We start from the raw sequence: 25346 nt of genomic DNA, 5'->3' as shown, positions 1-25346 counted from the left end.
CACGGAGTTCTGCACAAACCGGTACTAGATGTGGATATATATGGAATAGAGCATCAACATAATGGCTGAAATAGCTTTACGTGTATCTACTGAATATACTTTTACCGTAAGTGTTAAAAAGTAAAATACACTTTCTTACCTTCACACAGGTCTTAGTGTATTGGAAGCAAAAGTAGAAAAGGAAGAACTTGGATGAGGCGAAGAAGGAAGAACAAAGGGTAGACAGGGGGGGGGGGGGGGGAGAGAGTGGGGCATGGACTTGTAGTAATGTTACTCAAGTCTACATATCTTTGATAAAGTATTGTTTATCGTATGTATTCTGTTATCATCACAGTCAAATCAATCTTTATAACAAATAATGTATAGTGATGAATAGTCTTTAAACCATATATATACATAGATATCATTTGATTTAACATCTGGTTTTATATGCATCAAACAAGAACAAAAAAATCTTGTCAATCCCGTAATGCCGTTCTCGAAATTTATCAGTGCAAATTGCACTAACAGTGGAATTTGAAAATGCAGGTGTCCACAGATGCGCAACTACGTACACAGTTTTTCTTTATGTTTCTTATCATGTATATACCTAGGTCTGAAAGCGGTTCTACTCTACGAAGCTCTAGAGAGGACATGGACAAATAATTATATTACGTACGTACGTGATAATATAATATTGGCCTACATGCAAGATACGTGCATAAACGTACCGTACTGTTTTACTATATAATAATATAATTATATTTCTCGTTCACTGTACCTCGCATGTATCAATCATCCAACCAATGAAGTCAACCTAGTAAACGATTGAGCCGCGGTTTAAAAATAATGCCGGAGACAGACAATGTACGTTAGAGTTATACTAACACTACAGGTATGCATGTGCCTAAAATACATAAGAACAAGTTCATCTCTCTCCATCTTTGAAATGAAGATGTAAGTGTTAACATAGGCTATATCACGTAATAAAAACACGTACGTTTGTACTGAGGCCTACATTCGTTATAATTATCAGTAGTGAGTATTACGTACGTAAGTAGTAACTATTACGTACGTACGTACGTACTAATTATCACGTACGTACGTAATAATATTATGTACGTACGTACGTAATAATATTATGTACGTACGTACGTAATATTATCACGTAGTACGTTATAAATATTACGTACGTACGTAGTAATTATCACGTACGTACGTCATACATATCACGTAAGTGAGTAAGTACATATCACATACGAACGAAGTATTTTTCACGTACGTACGCAATACATATCACGTACATACGTAACAAACATCACGAACTTACGTGATATCATACGTACGTACGTAGCATTATTACGTACGTACGTAATAATTTTACCATGTCCTATCTAGAGCTTCGTACTACTCTCAATACAGTGGTTATAAACCTTTTATAATGTCAATTCAAAGTACAAACATATACTCAGGCAGTTAATTGTAAGTCACAACATTAAAGAAAAACTATTTGCTTTAGTGTAATTTGTACAAGTGGTATAAGCTTCCATGACCATCTCGTAAACGCCATATTAGAATTTCAAGAAAGTTTGTTTTACTTGGGGGTTAATATTATGTTCCTCTTTCACAAATGTTAAATAATTTTATCCTTCCATTGCTCTTTAAAGTTATAGGAACATCAACAATTGTGTGATTTTGATGGCGTCTTTTTTTTATTCGAACAGTAAGTCAAAATAAAATAAAACTGTTAGCAAACTGCTTATCCACTAGAGAGCCTGTGTAATATAATGTGTAAAAGTAAGTTGGCCTGACGTTTCGATCCTAGCAGGATCTTTTTCAGAGGCTAAATGGCATTTAGCCTCTGAAGAAGATCCTGCTAGGATCGAAACGAACAGTAAGTCACGAGACATCTTTGGATCACAATAAATACATTTTACCACTACCGTAGTTTAGATTTGAAAATCGTTTAACTTCACATGTCTGTACAAACAGATTTTGCTTTAACTCTCAATTGAAATATTATGTCTTACCAACTCCTATAGCGAATAATATTATAATAATGTAAGGATAAAAAGGAGGAGAAGGGGAAAACCGTCACTCAAACTTAACTGCATTACTCAAATGCAATAGACTACGTTACAAATATATTTTTAGTTAATGTAATCAAACGCTCGGGATCAGATTTTTATCACCTCTGACGGAAGTTAATTACGTTCTTATGACTCTGAACGTAAAGTTGGTCCATTTTTATTACCTGCTGCAGTGGATCCGAAGATGTGTAGGCTGAACTTAATTGGCTGTCGCCAATCTAAAAATACGTTGTTATTTCTAAACAGAGTATTGTTAAATGAGTCTTGTGTATTTAATATCCATTAAACTTCAGTGAGCATATTACTCATTATTTTTTCGTATCATTATCATTCTTAAAGTCATATATACATATATAGCTTCTCTTTCTAACGTTCACACTCCCAGAAACCCCTTATGCAATCATGAGTACGCATATCCATTTCCATTACTATAACTTTTGAATTTCACTCAGGTGATTGCTGAAGGCAATTCATCGCCGTACACAACTAACTTGTACTTTTTTTCCACTACCGTTTGCGAATTGAATCTAACGTTAACTTTAGTAGTATATATATATGTATGTATGTATGTATGTATGTATGTATGTATGTATGTATGTATGTATGTATGTATGTGTGTATGTATGTATGTATGTATGTATGTATGTATGTATGTATGTATGTATGTATGTATGTATGTATGTATGTATGTATGTATGTATGTATGTATGTATGTATGTATGTATGTATGTATGTATGTATGTATGTATGTATGTATGTATGTATGTATGTATGTATGTATGTATGTATGTATGTATGTATGTATGTATGTATGTATGTATGTATGTATGTATGTATGTATGCATGTATGTATGTATGTATGTGTGTATGTATGTATGTATGTATGTATGTATGTATGTATACGTGTATGTATGCTTTATAGCTTTCTTATGCAAAATAAATTTAAACCTAAATCCAGATTGTTCGACTGGAATCATGGAAATTATGACTTATTATTAACGGTTCTCATTTGACACTACGGACATCTGAAGTGAATTCACTTCTTACTGTTACGAATATAAAGGGAATCCATTTGTTGATATTGGTCCTTAACTAGCATATGCTAGGACAAGGACCCTACCAGATTAGAACATAGTACATAGGTATATCGACTACCTTACAAAAAACGAAAAGCCCTTCTCTTAAAAGGGATATTCAGGTGGCAGACACTGTGACATTTATTTGAACAAGAAAAATGTTCCATACTATTCGTTGGAAACCCCATCTCACTTTTCCCCTAATCCAAATTTTGGTTTATTTAATGTAACCTACTTTTGACTGCCTATGTCATTGTTTCTCCACAGGAGAGGATTGCCAAGTTAAATATTTTTCAAAATGTTTGTTTTCCGATCATACTCTTCTTGTAGATTTTTCCTTGAAGCCTGATAAAATTGGCATGTTTGCTTAGCTGTCATGTTTTTTTCCTTATCAGAGTTGCATAAAAATGCAAGTGTTGTGTACATACATTTCTTCTATGTATAGGAGAGTTTAACAACTTCAAGAAAGCAAAAATATTTTCAGCTTAATTGCCGTGATGAAATCATTCACTACTCTGTTGCCAGATTCATTCACAAAATATCACCAAAAAACAAATCTTCTCCCTACAATCATCATTAGCCACTGGAATATTTCTTTAACTGGCGCCTTGTTTAATCAGTCTTATTTTGTTCATTTTACTGTGAGTCATTACTTTCATTATTCATCTAATGAAAAGTTATCGAATGTTTGTCTGCACAATGAATTATTCTAGAAGCTTCAGTACTATTGCCTCCATCGGCCGGGACTTCACTTCATGAGATGTAAGTATGTGTACTTAAAAATAATATCTCACTACTAGCATAGTTTTGCTGCGAGTCTTCAAATCAAAAGAATATCTTACCCGATCCTTTCATGTAGAAAACGATGAGGTAAAAAAAGTTATGAAAGCAAACGTAATGAAGTGTACTTTATTTATGTAACAAATCTATTGTTAAAAAAATCATGATGCGAAATCAGAGTATTCTTTTATTACTACAACAATGCAGTCGCATTTAATACATTTATAAGCAGAGATGCGGTATATGGATTACCGATTGAAACCGTCACACCATCTACTCTTCTATCTCATTTATTCATCATACGTGCCCCTTGCAATTTTAAAGAGAATAATGTTGTTTACTGCTTGTTTCAACATTTCCAGTCGTGAAAATCCAAGTTATCACTACTGTGAATCACGAGATATAGAGTATTTTGTTATCTGAACGTTTAATTTGGACATTATCTTCCTTGTTTGTCAGCTTATTTGCTACTTACTTTAGAAATATGCAGTTACCTACGTTTTTATATTCCATCGTCAATTGGATATATTTGTTATTACCATGTGACCACTGTGTGATATATCTTCTATGAGGGCAACTCTGCTTTGGTTAACCGAGTAAATATTTTGAATGGCTACACCTTCGACTACTCCAGGAAGTTGGATCACAGTAGGGTGGTCTGTGTTACAATATAGGCAAATGCTCTTCGAAACTTTACTAGGCTTTTATAATCTTCTTGTTGATTCATCAGAAACCTGATACTATTGGAATGTTCGTTTAGCTGTCAAGACTCTGTGTACTTAGAAGTCTGGATACTCCAAATTTATCTTTTTTATAGGAATAGTATGTTCCTTTGTGAATACATTATAAAGAAAAACAGACATTTTTAAATATAGTGTAATGATGACAAATATCCATTCTGCTGCTGAGAGATGCATTTAAAAAATATCATACAAATTAAAAAAAAAACCATTAAATTTGCAGATGAGAAATGAGGGAAGAAGTTTTTTGCCTAAAGATGCAGAAAATATTAAGCAACTAGCCAAAAAGCAATCACCCACCACAAAATACTTTTTGGAGTTCGGATTGAAATGAAATGTCTTACCAATTTCTGATAGGGAGAAAAAAAGAAGACGAAGAGGATAAAGTTAACAAATGCCACAGAAGTTTTTTTTTTCTTAATATTACAACAGTGCTCTTGCTAAAATAATCAACACGCGAATTGTGTATACTTTCATTATTACAGCCACATCACTCAGCAACTATGCAATCAGCAGACATGGAAACCAAAGCATTAAAGAAAATTCATTTGGTTACTACTTTTGTCTCCCGTGACGTTCGTTAAAAGTCCATTTTATTCCTACTGAATATAACGGGATATAGAGTTTGTCATTACTGCTCTTTTTATTTGAACATTACCTTCCTCTCCGTCTCTTTGCCACTAGCGACATCCACAATTTATTAAATTATGACCCGACTGTATTTTCTAAAAAGATTTGTTAAACTTGAGTATATATGTCCATAGTTTGTCCCTCTTCCATCTCGTGAAGAATGTTCCACTGCTTAATTGTCTGTAGAAAGACTTAGTTTCAAGATTTCATTGTTGCAGCATAAAGTTGAGCAAAAGTGTCTTGTCCTTATTAATGTAATAACGGTACTGTATATGTCTTGAAAATACAATGAAATGTTTTGTCTTACCGAAAACTGTTGGAGAGAAGAAAGAAAGAAAAATATTAACGTAAATTAATGTTACTGAGGTGCTTTTTCATGGTATAACGGTTCTCTTGTACTCAACATAAGAGATCAGACAATCCATTTATTTGAACAGTCAACTAAATGAGCTGTTCATTCATTTCAATTCATCAAGTAACGTGAGTGAATATCCACCGTAGCAGTGAACCGATATGATAGATGTATCACTTAACATATTCAATACGTTTACTGTATTTTATTTCTAAAGACAAATCATGTTGTTACTACTTTTGTCAACAATACCGTCGTGACAAGTTCTAATTATCACAACTCTGGATCAAGATATATTAATTTTGTACTTTGACTTGAATATTGCATTTTCTTCGTGGACAGTTTCCTTCTATACACATCTGAAGTCAGTTACATTTGACGACTGCGACTGTAGTCATGAGAGTGAAGTAGATCACACAATGATACGGCGTGATCTATGATAAGGTTGCTACTAGATCTGAGGATGCTAGTACACTGAATGCTTACAACTCTACCATCCAGCTAAAAATATGCTATTTCTCTTTCAAAGTTGCTCTTGTAATGTTCAGCAAATCATTCCTTGAGCTGTGAGTAAACATTTGGATCACTATTTTACAAGCTGTCTGAATTATTTGTAGAGTTTTGGTTTTATATATTTCAAATAGTTCATATTTTCATCTCATGGAGAAGTTTCTCATGTTTTTCTCTAGACTGACATAGGTTCACGCTTACATTGCTGCATTGTTAACTCGAGGGACAGGGTCTTGAATGCATTAATGTCTATAACAATATTGTGTATACGTATTTAAATTAAAATAAAATGTCTTACAGTAATCTGTTATAGATAAAAAAGATGAAGACAAGTTTTTAACGAAAATTAATGTTACTGATGTGTATACTTCTTCATGTTATAACGGTTCCTTGTATTCAACATGAGAGATTAGACAATGGGTTTATTTGGAAAGTCAACTTAAAGAGCTGTTCATTTATTTAAATTCATCAAGTAACGTGAGTGAATATCCGCCGTCGCAGTGAACCGATATTATAGATGTATCAAAATTGCTCTCACTTAACATATTCAATACGTTAGCCGTATGTTTTTACATTTGACGACTGCGACTGTAGTCATGACAGTTAAGAAGATCATACGTTGATACGGCGTGATATATGATAAGTTTGCTACTAGATCTGATGACCCTAGTACACTGAATGCTTTCAACTCTACCATCCAGCTACATATATGCTATTCTCTTTCAAAGTTACTCTTGTACTGTTCAGCAAATCATTCCTTGAGCTGTGAGTAAAACTGTTATCACTATTTTACAAGCTGTCTGAATTATTTGTAAAGTTTTGGTTTTATATATTTCAAATAGTTCATATTTTCATCTCATGGAGAAGTTTCTCATGTTTTTCTCTAGACTGTCATAGTTTCACGCTTTCATTGCTGCATTGTTAACTCGAGCGACAGGATCTTGAATGCATTAAGGTCTATAACACTATTGTGTATACGTATTAAAATAAAATAAAATGTCTTACAGTAATCTGTTATAAAGAAAATAGAAGAAGAAAAGTTGTTAAAGAAAATTAATGCTACTGAACTGTATACTTCTTCATGTTATAACGGTTCCTTGTACTCAACATGAGAGATTAGACAATGGGTTTATTTGGACAGTCAACTTAAAGAACTGCTCATTATTTAAATTCATCAAGTAACGTGGATGAATATCCACCGTCGCAGTGAACCGATATGATAGATGTATCATAATTGCTCCCACTTAACATATTCAATATGTTTACTGTAATTTTTTGAATTTGACGACTGCGACTGTAGTCATGACAGTGAAGTAGATCATACTATGATACGGCGTGATCTATGATAAGGTTGACTAGATCTGATGATGCTAGTACGCTGAATGCTTACAACTCTACCACCCAGCTACATTTATGCTATTCTCTTTCAAAGGTGCTCTTGTACTGTTCAGATAATCATTCTTTGATCTGTGAGTAAACATTTGAATCACTATTTTACAAGCTGTCTGAATTGTTTGTAAAGTTTTGGTTTTATAGATTTCAAAAAGTTCATCTTGTCATCTCATGGAGAAGTTTCTCATGTTTTTCTCTAGACTGACATAGGTTCACGCTTACATTGCTGCATTGTTAACTCGAGGGACAGGGTCTTGAATGCATTAATGTCTATAACAATATTGTGTATACGTATTTAAATTAAAATAAAATGTCTTACAGTAATCTGTTATAGATAAAAAAGATGAAGACAAGTTTTTAACGAAAATTAATGTTACTGATGTGTATACTTCTTCATGTTATAACGGTTCCTTGTATTCAACATGAGAGATTAGACAATGGGTTTATTTGGAAAGTCAACCTAAAGAACTGTTCATTTATTTAAATTCATCAAGTAACGTGAGTGAATATTCGCCGTCGCAGTGAACCGATATTATAGATGTATCAAAATTGCTCTCACTTAACATATTCAATACGTTAGCCGTATGTTTTTACATTTGACGACTGCGACTGTAGTCATGACAGTTAAGATCATACGTTGATACGGCGTGATATATGATAAGTTTGCTACTAGATCTGATGACCCTAGTACACTGAATGCCTTCAACTCTACCATCCAGCTACATATATGCTATTCTCTTTCAAAGTTACTCTTGTACTGTTCAGCAAATCATTCCTTGAGCTGTGAGTAAAACTGTTATCACTATTTTACAAGCTGTCTGAATTATTTGTAAAGTTTTGGTTTATATATTTCAAATAGTTCATATTTTCATCTCATGGAGAAGTTTCTCATGTTTTTCTCTAGACTGTCATAGTTTCACGCTTTCATTGCTGCATTGTTAACTCGAGCGACAGGATCTTGAATGCATTAAGGTCTATAACACTATTGTGTATACGTATTAAAATAAAAAAAAAATGTCTTACCGTTATCTGTTATAAAGAAAATAGAAGAAGAAAAGTTGTTAAAGAAAATTAATGCTACTGAACTGTATACTTCTTCATGTTATAACGGTTCCTTGTACTCAACATGAGAGATGAGACAATGGGTTTATTTGGACAGTCAACTTAAAGAACTGCTCATTATTTAAATTCATCAAGTAACGTGGATGAATATCCACCGTCGCAGTGAACCGATATGATAGATGTATCATAATTGCTCCCACTTAACATATTCAATATGTTTACTGTAATTTTTTGAATTTGACGACTGCGACTGTAGTCATGACAGTGAAGTAGATCATACTATGATACGGCGTGATCTATGATAAGGTTGCTACTAGATCTGATGATGCTAGTACGCTGAATGCTTACAACTCTACTGTACTCAACATGAGAGATGAGACAATGGGTTTATTTGGACAGTCAACTTAAAGAACTGCTCATTATTTAAATTCATCAAGAAACGTGAGTGAATATCCACCGTCGCAGTGAACCGATATGATAGAAGTACCACAATTGCTCTCACTTAATATTCAATTCGTTTACTGTATTCTATTTCTAAAGACAAATCATGTTGTTACTACTTTTGTCAATAATACCGTCGTGACAAGTTCTTATTATCACAACTGTGGATCAAGATATATCAATTTTGTAGTTTTACTTGGATATTGCATTTTCACCGTGGACAGTTTCCTTCTGAGCACATCCGAAGTCAGTTAAATTTGAAGACTGTGCCTGTAGTCCTGACAGTGAAGTAAATCATACTATGATACGGCGTGATATATGATAAGGTTGCTACTAGATCTGAGGATGCTAGTACACTGAATGCTTACAACTCTACCATCCAGCTAAAAATATGCTATTTCTCTTTCAAAGTTGCTCTTGTACTTTTTAGCAAATTATTCCTTAAGCTGTGAGTAAACATTTGAATCACTATTTTACCAGCTGTCTGAACTGTTTGTTAAGATTTTGTTTCATATATTTCAAATAGTTCATATTTTCATCTCATTGAGAAGTTTCTCCTGTGTTTGTCTAGACTGACATAGTTTCACGCTTTCATTGCTGCATCGTTAACTAGAGCGACAGGATTTTGTCTGCATTTAGGTCTATAACACTATTGTGTATACGTATTTAAATTAAAATAAAAAGGTCTTACCTCCACCTGTTATAGAGAAAACAGAAGAAGAAAAGTTGGTTACGTAAATTTTTGTTTCTCAAGTGTATATATACTTCCTAATTTTATAACTGTTCTCTTGTACTCAACATAAGAGATCAGACTATGCATTTATTTGGACAGTCAACGTAAAAAGCTGTTCATTCATTTAAATACATCAAGTAACGTGAGTGAATATCCACCGTCGCAGTGATCCGATATGATAGAAGTATCATAATTGCTCTCACTTAACATATTCAATACGTTTACTGTTTTATATTTCTAAAGACAAATTATGTTGTTACTACATTTGTCAACAATACCGTCGTGACAAGTTCTAATTATCACAACTCTGGATCAAGATATATCAATTTTGTACTTTAACTTGGATATTACATCATCTTTTTCGTTCTCTTCCTTTTAAACACATCTGATGTCAGCTACATTTGACGACTGCGACTGTAGTCTTGACACTGAAGTAGATCATACTATGATACGGCGTGATATATGATATAGTTGCTACCAGATCTGAGAACGCTAGTACGCTGAATGCCTACAACTCTACCACCAAGGTACAAATATGCTATTTTCTTTCAAAGTTGCGCTTGTACTGTATAGCAAATTATTCCTTAAGCTGTGGGTACACATTTTAATCACTACTTTACAAGCTGTCTGAACTGTTTGTTAAGATTTTGTTTCATATATTTCAAATAGTTCATCTTTTCATCTCATTGAGAAGTTTCTCCTGTGTTTGTCTAGACTGACATAGTTTCACGCTTTCATTGCTGCATTGTTAACTCGAGCGACAGGATCTTGAATGCATTCAGGTCTATACACTAACGTTTTTACGTATTTAAATTTAAATTAAATGTCTTACGGTACACTGTTATAGAGAAAACAGAAGAAGAAAAGTTGTAAATTTATGTTACTGAAGTGTATACTTCCTAATGTTATAACGGTTCTCATGTACTCAACATAAGAGATCAGACTATGCATTTATTTGGACAGTTAACTTAAAGAGCTGTTCATTCATTTAAATACATCAAGTATCGTGAGTGAATATCAGCCATCACAGTGAGCCGATATGATAGATGTATGAAAATTGCTTTCACTTAGCATAGGAAAGTTGTTAACGTAAATTTTTAAAGTCAAAGACTTTACTATTTTTACTTTTTTTGTCAACATGACAGTCTTCAACTATACCGAACAGCTATATGCATGCTCTTCATTTTCAAACTTATTCTTGTACTGTATATTTTATTATTGAATGAGCTGTAGTAAACATTCGTATCATTAGTTTGCAAGTTGTCTGTAATGATTGTTAACATTTGGTTTATATATTTCACGATAGTCCATCTTTTCATCCCATAAAGAATTGTTACCATTTTTACACAGACAAAACCGGATAAGATGTTACTTTCATTTTGGCATGGTCTTTGAATGGTCTTAGCTTCATCTAAACGACTGTAAACGTCCGTACCACTATAATTCAATGTAAGTATTCAAAATGATATTAATGTCTTACCATTCACTTTTACAGAAGAATTAGAAGACAAAGAAGAAGAAGACGAAGAAGTATACTTTTTCATATCACCAAAATTATGTTGTTAAAGTAACCATCATGCGATTTCAGAATACACTGTAATGATTACAGCCACATCAATCAGCTTATTCAAGCATTAAGTGACTTTGATGCATTATCGCCGTCACCGTGAACTCGTGTGATGATCGTAACTTTCATCAGAGATTATAAATCATCGTTTGGAAGTTGAACTTATCTAATCTCACCTATCACATAATCACCATTCTTACCGCGTTTAAAGGGTACTCCTTTATTTAATCATTTTCCATCACGTTACAGTCAAATTATTGATATTGTGGATAACGGGATGCAGAGCTTGTCACTACTGGACGTAATATTGCACTTTATATTTGGATATTACCTTTCCATCTTCTTGCTTGCCACTTGTGATCCGAGGCTAATTACATTGATACTGTTCCGACTTTAAAACAAATTATATGCTATAATAAGTAGACATAGTATGATAATCACTGTATATTTCATTATTCCTTTTTACTTTTTAAGTCTCAAATTGTCTAAGTAGATTCGATAAAAAAGAAATGTCTTACATTTTATTACTAGAGAGAAGACAGAAGGAGGAAATATTTAGTTAAACTAACATTACTGCACAGTGCTGGATTTTTTTTTTTGGTTACAAACATCTTTTGGTTTAACTAATCAACATGCGAGAACGGAATATACTGTCATAGATGTATGACATATGTATGCTATGACTTATGTACGCTATGATATATATATATATATATTTATATTTATATATATATATATATAGATATATATCATTTAAATAATAAAATATACTTATATACTAATATATATATACTTATATATACATATACCTTGTTACGCCAACATATTTATGCACGAATTAGAACAGGAAATGCTATCCACTTCTCCTCTTAAGCCATCACATTATTATAGATATATTGACGATATATTTTTTGTCTGGCCACATGGTGAAGAATCTCTTAAGTCTTTCTTTGATCATGTTAATTCTTTTCATGACAGCATTAAATTTTCTGTCGAAGTTTCCAAACATCAAATTTCAATCCTACATGTTCTGGTCAAGTGGATGGCTATTCCTTAACCACTTCGGTCTATTATAAGCCCACGGATATTCATATGTATTTACACTTTAATAGTTTTCACCCACATAATCTCAAGAGTTCTATTGTTTACAGCCAATGCATTAGACTTAAACGCATTTGCTCCAACCCATGTGATTTTGAACACCAGGTATCCATATTAACTGGTTATTTCTTGAACGTCGGATACCCCTTCACTTAATTAGACAGGGTATTTCCAGGGCCGACAAGTTGAGCCGTGAGGACTTATTAAAATACAAGTCTAAAAGTCCCAACACACGCATTCCATTCGTTACCAGTTACAACCCCCTCATCAAATCTTTCATTCGCTCCATCAAACTAGGCCATCAGCTGAAGGTCGAAATTCGCTTGTTTCGTTCCAGCAACTGCGGTTCTAAAATTTCTCTACAGCATTGAATACATAAATTAATTAAGATTAATGATCCAAAAGTTCTCCATGTACTTTCCTGCAGTTTTTTTTGCAATTCCGCTCGAAAGATCGAACTATATTTTTTATTGCGTATGTTAAGAAACTTGCCGTTTTACGTTCAAAAGTTGTGCGCCAGTGAGATATCTGTACCATGTGATATGAATTGTCCAATGAGCCATGAGTTCTGTGTGCAATCTTTGTAGAAAACAACAAACATGGCGGCTCCCACGGGCGCTAGTCAGTCTCCGACACACGGAAATCTACAGTGCTCAGTGCACATTGAATCTGTAAAATTTGAAGCATTCAATGCACTGACGAATAAACGATGGACTAAAGTTACTTCCTGCGCTAAAGATTGGCTTAATCTCAGCGGCGGAGACAGTGATATCGCCGTACTACTGATTACTCCATGGCCTACTACGATCAAGCGTGTGTTCAACAGCATAGTATGATGGGGTTCCACGATAAGTGTTACAGGCGGTTCATTGATAGCAAGCACATTGCTGCAAGAAAACGGACAGTTCCAGAGGAGACCCCATATGATTTTAAACGAAGAATTGACGGAAAAGATCGAGGAAACCAAGCAGAAGCTCTGGTGTATTGCCTGTTCAATTTATTATATGTGGGAAAAGAAACAATACATTACTAGGCGTTGCAAACGGGACAAGCTGCAGCAGGCAGAGACTTTCGATGGGGGTAAGCCTAAGCATACTACACGACTCTACTTGTACTTCTGTGGCATAGTTGAAGTGTTAAGAGAAGTTGCATAATGCAAGATCAGTAGCTCTTAAGGGATATAATCCAAGTCAAAGGGCACAGTGTTGGACCTGAACATAATATAATTGGCCGTGGCTATTCTTATGACTAGTCGTAACAATTATTTATAAACTATTCTTACAACATCGGCGACTTCATGCGAATTCAAAGTAAATAAAGCAACTGCGCATGTAGTAGGGGTAACCCTAACTCTAACCCTCAATCCAACCCTAACCCTTAACCTAACCCTAACCGGAAAATATTGTTGCTCCTGGTCGTAAAAATAGTACTCCCAGTTGTAAAAATAGCAACTGCGCATGCGCAAAGGGGAATTATTGTTACAACTAGTCGTAAGAATAGCCACTTTGAATATAATTAGTGGCATGGTCATCTGATTTGTTTTGTTATATGGTGGTAGGAACGGAAATTTGTTTCAAATTCTCCATCTGGGCACTAGCCTAAGTGTTAAATACAGGCTTCATAGTTTTCTTACTGTGGCCCTTTATTTGAATGATAGAGATATTATATTAGTTAGAAAAATAAGTGTAACAAAGGTGCAATAAGGTTAGGTTTGCAAGGTCTTATGGTCAGCCTGTCTAGCTTTACCAAAATGAACAAGTATCTGTCTCCTTTATTATTAGTAACAGATATAATCTACCATTGTATAATTTAAACCATAACATTAAGAGATAATGTACTGTACTGTCAAAAAAAGCCTGTTTTAATTCTTTTTTGCATGACACTGGTTTGCAAAATTTGAATGTGTCTTTGTTTGTCCATAGAAGATGAGCAGATCACATGGTATATAAATAAAATTGTCTTAGTTCTTATTTGTTCAAACTTACATTTTGATCAACAGAAAATGCAAAACAATTTGCTTTTTTTTATTTCATTTTATTGAGGTATTGCTTCGACAAGCAGCAGAGCTGAAAAAAGATGAGCCCAGATTTTATGAATATTAGAGGAAAAGACCGTGTTGCCATTGAAGTGAGGTACCACTCTCTATGTTGAAGAAACTAGATACAATTCTTGACAAGGAAGACATACAGATCTTGAAAGGTAAAGTACTCTCTCTCCAATGTGTGGTTCATTGGGTGTTCAGGGGTGGATCTAGGACTTTTGGAATATGGGGGTCCTCCCCCAAGGAAAATTAAAAAATTCTCTAAACGCTTTGAGATGCAATATCAGGTTAATCTTTCCATTAAAATTATTAAAGTAATTTGCAACATATTTCTAGCTGAATTGTAATAATATTGGTACCCCATTATAAAATGTGAGACTCAAAAATATCGAATTTCATGGTACAAGGTGTTCTGTTCATCTCCTCCTCAGAGCAGAGTTTACCACCAACAAAAGATGCTCTGATCCAGCATGTTAAGCGCTGCACCAACCAGGCTGCTATTCACAGTAGGGCATTGCAGCAAAGGATTGATGCACTCTCACCAGAGGGACATGGATGGAAACTTGAAAATGATGACCTTATAATCACTTGGATGACGAAGCCACCTGACCCAGATGTTTTGCTTCAGTGTGTCAGCAGTAGCTGTAGAGTCGGCAAATGTCTTAAAGGAAGATGTTCCTGAATGAATGCACAACTACCGTGTACAGACCTATGTAAATATAGAAATTGCAGCAACTTCCAAGAAGATGTTGAGATTGTTGATGCAGGGGAAGATGATTTGGAGGATGAACTGTGATGGTGTTAAATCTTGATATCTTAGTCTGAAATTTTAATCAAGTTTGAAGTTTGTGAAGAGGGTTAACTTTTTCAAAGTCATGTGGTCATTATTTTGTTCCTCAGAGTTTAAAGGAACCAGAAAACATGATCTTATTCATATATTCATTTTAGCTATTAGTAGTTTTACGTAGATTACCCTACCTACCAGACACCTTTGAAAAATATCCACATTTTCTTCAAATCACACTTTTTTTTGAGAGGGGAGGGGAGGGGGGAGGAGGGTGTTATGGGCATGCTTTACCTCTTGCATATTCACAACTACATTTACTGATGACGATGACGCAAATACCGCGTCCTGAAACCAGTCAAAGGTTTATATACTGTTGTTGGGGAACCATCGCCCCTGACCCTGTTCCAATATCACGGTTCTTTATTGTTTGCCGTAACATTTCGTTACCTGTTTTATTCATATTGTTAATATGTTCTGCGCATCTGTTCAAGTTTTGGCTGAAGGATATTCAAGTCTTTAGTGACTTTTATTTCATCTAATTATCTTCACCTCTACTACGGAATAGACTTTCCCTTTTCCATACCATATCTGACTTCCATGCAGTGAATTGAAGTGGATACTGTTAAGACTAGTACAACTGTCCTTGGATGAACTTTTAATCACTTATTAATTCCGCGCCGCGCCTTTTGATGAAGAACCTGTATCTTGAATCATCGCAAAGGCCCAGCTCTACTACACCATTGAGTGTATCGACCCAGTCTTAATAGATACATTATTTCTTTCTATCTGGGGCTTAAGTTAACTGTCCTCGTTATTCACTTATTTGTACCATTCACCTTTATTGTTCATATTATTTGTAGAATATAGAACTATTATTATTCAAAATACCATTCGAAACCTTGTCGATCTTTTCTTTTATACGTTAACTCCCTTGGAAACTCTTTTTGCAGGAATACGAATTATAAACATGTCGTTTCAGTAACAAGGAGAAAGTACCTAATTTTGCAGAAGACTGTAGAAAGAGTACTTAGGTAACGGATATATACCGACTATAACTTTATTTCACATCTACGATATGCCATGACGTCTTAGTGTGCCAACTTATATATTGATTTATACAAAAGAAATAGCTCACTGGTCTTGGGGCATTGGTACATCTCATTGTAACTAGGGATTTAGCTACATGTAAAGTAGAGGGGGAGGGGGTCGCATTTGTAAAACAGTTTGGATGGGTAGTGTAACAATTATGGAGAGGAACTTTTCATTATATGTGTATATTTACGCATACACGCACAGATGAAATGCATTCATAACATAGGGGGAAAATCTAAAAATATTTGATTTATTACAAAGTATTATATCTGAGTTTATTAAAAGTGGTACATAATGGTATAATTAAAACCCTTAAGTTATAATGTGCAAAAATTGTATTTCATATTTCAAAGTTGAAAATGTGATTTTTTTACCATTTTGGCGAAAATGGAGGGGGGGGCACAACTTGTAATGCCTGAAAACAACCCTCACTGACCCTTAGACCAGAATCCTCTTCCACCATTCTTGTAACCCTGACCCAACTATTATACAAAAAAAATATATCAGTCGTAATTTAACATATAAGAAAAGAGTGGTATGTATGCACCACTGTACCAAATCTAACGTTAGCACATGTGTTCCTAATACATAGCATCGTAGCACGTAATGTCTACATAACATACCCAATTTCAAGGGTTTCTTACAAAAATACTGGAGGAAATTTTTTGGAGAACTTTTGATATAATGTTTGTGATGCATTAAACTACCCAAAAATGCATTAAAAGTCTAGACCCGGTGTTGCTGGAACGAAACTGATTTTACAGCCACATTTTGAGCTTCAGCTGATGGCCTAAACAGGAATTTGCTGTATTTCAAGACGATCAGTCTGTAGGAGAATCGTTTAAGGTACCCCCCATGCTAGCATTTCGTCAACCCCCCCAACCTTAAATTTCTTCTCACTTCCTCCAGACTCCCCCTCTCAGTTTCCACCTCCGCAGGCAATTTTCCTTGCGGTAAACGTAGATGCCAAATATGCCCCCATATTACCCCAGGCACCGTGGTCAAGATTCCAAATGTTGACTTTAGTCTAAGACCCCCTTCCCTCTCTTGTGATTCTATTAATGTTATTTATATTTTCTATTGTGTACTTTGCAAAGAGGGCAATTATGTAGGTGAAACAGGCTCACGGTTCCGCTTACGTTTTAATAATCACAAAAAATCTTTTCGTGATAATTTTGCAGGATTCCCAGTTTCCGAACATTTCAATCTTCATAGTCATTCTCTAAAAAACCTAAAATGTATTTTAATTGCCTCGAACTTCAAATCAACCACTGAACGTAAACGTAAAGAAATCGATTTTTATTTTAAGTTTCGCTTTCAACTTGACCTGCACTATTTCATTTCTAAGCAAAACAACAATTTGTGTAACCTTAACGACTTCTATGATTTCTTTATGTAAGCTTCTTATGTAAGTCTTTTTGCTGATTCTTTTGTATTATGTGTTACGGTATTGTAAATAAATACAGTGGAAAAAAAAGAAAGAAATCGATTGGATCTTTCGTATTAAGTCTCACATCACCGGCCTCAACAAAGACTTGGGACCCCTTAACAACTATCAGTTCTACAAGCATATGTAATCCGTTCTTTGCTCCTTAATCCGCTTCCTGTATAGTCATGGTTTATTCGGTTTTAATTCCATCATTGCAACTTACACTTATCTAGCGTCATTCTTTCATTGTGTCACATTTTGTACTTTTCATTCGACTGCCAGGTATTGCTGACGAAGGTCCCAGGGGGACCGAAAATTCCAATATATTTTCTAAAACTTACTCCTTTTTTGTCAATTATGAGTCATATCTTATTTCTCTGGTTTTCTCTAATAATAATATATATGTGTATATATATATATATATATATATATATATATATATATATATATATATAATTATATATATATATATATAAAGATATATATATATATATATATATATATATATATATATATATATATATATATATCCACAAGAAAGCAAAGGGAAGAAATGATACTTTCATTTCCAACTAGATATATATATTTATATATATATATATATATATATATATATATATATATATATATATATATATATATATATATATATATATATAAATAATGATATATAGTTCTATAAATATAATTCGAAATGTATACATTTTCATGTTACAACATTTATCCGGTTAAAAGTAATCAACGTTCGAGGACAGAGTAAACAGTTAGCTAACAGCCAACTCAGTTAGCTATTAATGTAATACAAACCAATAATTGACATGGTCGCATATCCGACGTCGCTGTGTAAATGTCATCGATATGCTAGAAGTATTAGATCAATCGGCTATTCAATCAATGCATACCATCAAGTAACGTGCATATCCGCCATTGCAGGGAACCCACATAATAACCATAACTTCAATCAGAGAGTGTATATTCTTTGGCACCATTAACTCCATTGCTGGTTTATTTAAATCTATGTCAACATAGTTACTGTTACATTTTTACTAATAAATTCAAATGAAATTTCTTACCGATGACTTCATGATAGCGAAAACAGAAGAAGAAAATCATTAACCGAAAGTAAAGTTGGTGAAATGTGTATCTACATCCGTGAATCCATCTCCTTTCACTTTTTATTTAATCACCACGTAAAGTTCATTTTATCGCTATTTTGCAACAAGACATTTAACTATTCAGATACATATACTTACATGTACTTCAGATACATATTCTTTTTAGTCTCTTTGCTTCTAGGATATCCGAAGTCAATAACCTTCTCACGATTATAACTTCAGAGTGTGATTTATTTCTTATTATCAACCTCAGCGTAATGTATGATACGAGAGGAACTTGGTTAGATCTGATTGAGCCAGTACGTCGCACTTCCTCGACTGTTGTCCAACTGCAGGTATAGTATCGCCTCTAACTTTTAGTCTTGCACTTTTCATTATTCATAAAAAAACATTTAACCGTCTTTCGTCAGTTGTTTAAATAAATTTCTTAAATGTTGGTTTTCATATTCAAAACTCGTTCATCTTAATATTTCATGTACACTTTGCCAGAGCTTGGATATACACTGACTGGTTCGTAACTTTTATTTCGGGATCACGAACTTCATCTACGATGTCTTCACTTGATGTTTTAAAAGCCTGTCAATGTAGTAATGAAATATCTTACCCGAATCTTTAATGGTAAAATACATAGGAAAATTGAATAACATACAATAAAAATGTACTGTGTACTTCATAAAACAAAACAACAAACGAGATCAGAGACGACTGTTATGAATACAACCGCATCCATCAGCAATTCATTCAATGCAAAACATTAAGTGACGTTGGTGAATATCGGTCGTCGCAGTGAACTCACGTGATAAAATTATGTTTTAACAGAGGTTTATGCATCATTGCTGTGAATTCATCGAATCTCCTTTGCATTATTAACCATTACTATTCAGTTGTAAGTTTTATGAGAATACCTTTGCTTCACTAATTTTCTCACCAACAACGCTCGCGAGAGGTTTATTAACAAATAACAAGGCATTAACTGATCGGTATATTATCTCCGTCGTCGTGAATCCACACTGATAGGTGATAACCAGTGGCGTTACCAGCGGAGGGGTGTGTGGCAGGATGGGATCTCTCAGTTAAATGTCTTGCCCCCCCCCCACTCACTTGACCCTCTGGATGACATTTGGTGGGGGAAATAGTGGACGACACTTACAAAATGCACTTGAAAGTGTAACATGTGTTGATATCGTTAAAACTTGCGCCTATTTTATCACATTATTATATGTGATTATTCACTGAACTGTAATATACTTTCTACACACTATTTGCACATTGGCTAACAAGATTTATTAAACTTTCGTTTATTTCTTCAAAAGTCATATATCTTTTTATAACTTGAAGACGTTGCCACTGTTTGTTTATAGATTGACTTAGTTAATGCAATCATTTTGGCAGCATTTACTTCATCGAAGAGTACTACACTCCATGTGAATGTCTATAAACGTATTCACTTCTTAATTATTTTGATCATTTCACTCTAAGTCAACAAATTAAAATGTCTTACCAAGGTCTTCTATAGAGAAACCAAAAATTTTAAATATTATCCTAACTTGACGTTATTGAAGTGTGTATACTCAAACGTTACAACAATTCTCTTGTTTACGAACTCAACATGAAAGAGCAGAGTAACTTTTTGAATACAGCAAGAACATTCAGCTATTTATTTAATGCAAAGAATTAGTCTTAATACGTGTTTGCTGCTGAATTTCGGAAAACAAACTTCCGAAGCAGTTTCAATGTTTCTTATTCTAAATGCACTCTGACCGGGTGGGTTTAATGTCGAAAAGCTGTCGCAATCGACAGAAAGACATTTATTTTATGTTGCCTTTATGGCGCGAACGATTTACCGTTAAATCACTGCGACCGCACATATCAGCACGTTCATTAAACAAATGTAACCTATATATATATATATATATATATACTATATATTATTCTACAGAGGAAACGTCTGAAAACACCTGTTCATTCATTGCAATAGAGAGAATGACACAATTTCGCAAGATACATCGGTAAGACCGAAAGAAAGATACTATTCAAGAGAAGGAACCTAACACAGGCTAGCCACGAAAGTGAAAGTATTCCTAGGCCTAACGGTCGTAAACAAAACAGAGAGATTTGATTGACACATGGTCTGTTGGGCGGGGCTTGCAAAATTGATTGAAGTATGTAGAATCTACGGACTCGTTAATGAATCTGGCGAATTTCATGCAGCTCATATTGATATGGAAATTGCATAGAACGGTGTCATTTTTGCTTAGCATTTATTGCAATAAGCTGTAAAGTTCGAAGATTACATTTTTCAAACACGTACTGAGACTTTAAGTGACATCGGTATATTGCCGCCGTCGTCGTGAATCCATACAGATAGGTGGTAACATTATTCACAGGTGTATACATTATTGTGTGGAGCATGAGTTCCGGGATACTCTCACATATCGTCTACACACCGTTCTAACTTTAGTTTAACAATTCAATTTTGGCAACATTTACTTCATCATGTTAATGTTAAATTACTTACCCCCGACTTCGATAGAGAGACATAAAGAAGACAAAATATGATTGTGAATTTACGTTACGGAAGTGTATATTGTTCCATGGTACTGCAAGTGTATTGTTAAAGTACTCAACATGCCAGAGCAGAGTATAGTGCTATGAATACAGCCAGAACAATTGACTGTTCATTCAGTTAGTGCACAGCATTAAGTGACATATGTATTTTAACCCAGTCGTCGTGAATCCTCACATATAGGAGATTATTATAGCAGATTATTTGATTTGGTTAATCGCTCAACTGTAGTATGCTTTTTACTCTCTACCTTCATAGTTGGCTACGAAAATTTGTTAACATTGGAGATATATGTGCACAACACATACATTGTTTTATCTCATGAAGACATTACCATTGCTTGTCTGTATATTTACCTAGTTTAACAATTATATTTTGGCAGCATTTACTTAATCGAGGGAGTCTTCACTTTATGTGAATGTCTATAGACAATTAACTTGTTCATATTGCCTTTTTTACTATACAACTTCAAATTAAAATAACTTACCCCAAGCTTCAATACAGAGAAAAAAATCCAAAATATTATCTTAAATTAACATAAACTTAGGTGTATATTCCTTTTGGTAAGACAAGTCTACTGTCTAAGTACTCAACACCCGAGAGCAGAGTATAGTGTTATGAATACAGCCAGAACATATGACTGTTGATTTAAGTGGAAAGCATTAAGTGACGTCGGTATATTTCTCATGTTGTGGTACATCCTCACAGATAGGAGACCTCAATCAGAGATGGCTGCATTATCTCATGGAACTGATTGCCGGTCTACCCGCATCCATCATCTGTAAACCATTCTTATTCAGTTGTATAACTTTAAAGAGAAATTCTTGTTTTTTTATCTTTCCACACCGTTATCTTCTCGGGGGGTACATTCGCAAACTCTGGTTCCTGATATGTAAAACATTAACTTCATCAAAGAAATCTTCAGTTCTTGTGCATGGCTATACACTTAACACTTCTTAATTATTTTGATCATTTTACTCAAAGTCAACAAATATAAATGTCTTACCAAAGTCATCTATAGAGAAATTAATAGAAGTACATATTACCGTAAATTAACGTTACATGAATGTATATTTCCACTAGTTACAACTTTTTTCGTGTTAACGCACTCAACATGCAAGAGCAAAGTATATTATTAATATACAGAGAGTTTAATCGGCTGTTCAATAAATACAAGGCATTAACTGGCGTTGGTACATTATCCCTCGTCGTCGTGAATCCACACAGGTGATAGAATTATTATCAGGTGTATACAGTATCGTTTGGATCCTGATATCCGGGATATTCTCACATATCGTATACTCACCATTCTAACTTTGTTTAACAATTCAATTTTGGCAACAGTTACTTCATGAAGGGGGTCTTCACGGCATGTTAATGTCTACATACATATTACTTCTTAATATTTAGATTTTTAATATACAACTTCAAATACAAAATCTTAATCCGTGACTTCAATAGAACAAAAAGAAGAAATAAAATAAAGGTGCCAAAATATTATCCTGAATTAACAATACTTAGGTGTATTCCTTTATGGTACAACGAGTATATTGTAAAGTACTCAACATGCCAGAGCAAGAGCATATTGTTATAAATACCGCAAGAAGAATTGGCTGTTCATTCAGTGCAATGCATTAAGTGACATTGGTATATTAACCCCGTCGTCGTGAATCCTCACAGATAGGAAGTTATCATAGCAGATTATCACATTGAATATTCAATAACTGTAGTATACTTTCTACTAACTGTTTTGCAAATTGGCTAACAAGATTTGTTAAAATTTGGTATTTTTGTTCACAAGTTAAATATCTTTAAATAACTTGAAGACGTTTCCACTGTTTATCTAGAGACTCAATTAGTTAATGCAATTATTTTTGCAGCATTTACCTCATCGAAGGGATCTTTATTTCATGTGAATGTCTATAAACGTTTAACTTCTTAATTGTTTCACTTTAAGTCAACAAATAAAACTATTGTTTAACAATTCAATTTTGGCAACAGTTACTTCATGAAGGGGGTCTTCACGGCATGTTAATGTCTACATACATATTACTTCTTAATATTTAGATTTTTAATATACATCTTCAAATACAAAATCTTAATCCGTGACTTCAATGGAACAAAAAGAAAAAAGAAAATACAGGTGCCAAAATATTTTATTTTATTATATTACATTTCTATATATAAAATATGTTTTATTTCTTTTGGTAAACAAGTCTACTGTCTAGGTACTCAACACCCGAGAGCAGAGTATAGTGTAGTGAATACAGCCAGAATATATGACTGTTCATTTAAGTGGAAAGCATTAAGTGACGTCGGTATATTTCTCACGTTGTGGTACATCCTCACAGATAGGAGACCTCAATCAGAGGTGGCTGCATTATCTCATGGAACTGATTGCCGGTCTACCCGCACCCATCATCTGTAAACCATTCTTATTCAGTTGTATAACTTTAAAGAGATTTTTTTCCACACCGTTATATTCTGGGGAGGCACATTCGCAACCTCTGGTTCCTGATATATAAAACATTAACTTCATCAAAGAAATCTTCAGTTCTTGTGCATGACTATTCACTTAACACTTCTGAATTATTTTGATCATTTTACTCAAAGTCAACAAATATAAATGTCTTACCAAAGTCATCTATAGAGAAAATAATAGAAGAACACATTACCGTAAATTAACGTTACATGAGTGTATATTTCCACACGTTAGAACAGTTTTCTTGTTCACGTACTGAAAATGCAAGAGCATAGTAATTTTATGAATACAGCAAAAACAATTAGCTATGTATTTAATGCATAGCATAAAGTGACGTCGGTATATTACCGCCGTCGTCGTGAATCCATGCAGATGGTGATAACCTTAACCACCACAAGTGTATACATTATCGTTTGGATCATGATTTCCGGGATATTCTCACATATCGTATACTCACCATTCTAAAGTTAGTTTGACGATTCAATTTTGGCAGCAGTTAATTCATCAAGGTCTTCACTTCATGTTAATGTCTATAGACATATTACTTCTTAATATTGAGATTTTTAATATACAACTTCAAAAACAAAATCTTAATCTGTGACTTCAACAGAACAACAAGAAGAAAGAAAATAAAGGTGCTAAATATTATCCTGAATTAACAATACTTAGGTGTATTCCTTTATGGTTCAACAAGTCTATTGTACTCAACATGCCAGAGCAAGAGCATATCGTTATACATACCGCAAGAACAATTGACTGTTTATTCAGTGCAATGCATTAAGTGACATTGGTATATTAATCCCGTCGTCGTAAATCCTCACAGATAGGAAGTTATTATAGCAGATTATTACATTTGAATATTCATTGAACGGTAGTATACTTTCTACTTAGTGTTTTGCAAGTTGCCTTACAAGATTTGTTAAAGTTTCGTTCACAAGTCATATATCTTTACTTACCTTGTCGACGTTTCCACTGTTTGTCTAAAGATTGACTTAGTTAATGCAATCATTTTGGCAGCACTTACTTCATCGGAGGAATCTTCACTTCATGTGAATGTCTTAAGACGTGTTCACTTTTTTTATGATTTGATCATTTTAGTATTAGTCTTTAAATGAAAATGACTTACAAATGGAATCTATAGGGAAAACATAAGAAGAAAATATTATCATAAATTAACGTTACTGAAGAAATTATTTCCGCACATTAAAACAATTATGTTGTTTACGTACACAAGATGCAAGAGGAAATTAATTTCATGGACTTAGTTAATGCAATCATTTTGACAGCACTTTCTTCATCGGAGGAATCTTCACTTCATGTGAATGTCTTAAGACGTATTCACTTTTTTTATGATTTGATCATTTTAGTATTAGTCTTTAAA

The 25346-nt window shown here is 33.9% G+C and overlaps 1 long non-coding RNA gene across 1 annotated transcript; it reads left to right on the top strand.

Annotated features, from left to right (window-relative positions):
* Positions 1-12759: 12759 nt before the first annotated feature.
* On the top strand, positions 12760-15398 carry LOC139964902 (uncharacterized). The gene is made up of 3 exons (XR_011792123.1): positions 12760-13533; positions 14496-14652; positions 14926-15398. It is a non-coding gene; the product is annotated as an uncharacterized lncRNA (long non-coding RNA).
* The last annotated feature ends 9948 nt before the right edge of the window (positions 15399-25346 follow it).

This window comes from Apostichopus japonicus, chromosome 23, assembly GCF_037975245.1.
Source record: "Apostichopus japonicus isolate 1M-3 chromosome 23, ASM3797524v1, whole genome shotgun sequence".
In the NCBI taxonomy this organism is placed as follows: Eukaryota; Metazoa; Echinodermata; class Holothuroidea; order Aspidochirotida; family Stichopodidae; genus Apostichopus; species Apostichopus japonicus.
This window is presented reverse-complemented; position numbering and strand designations above follow the sequence as displayed.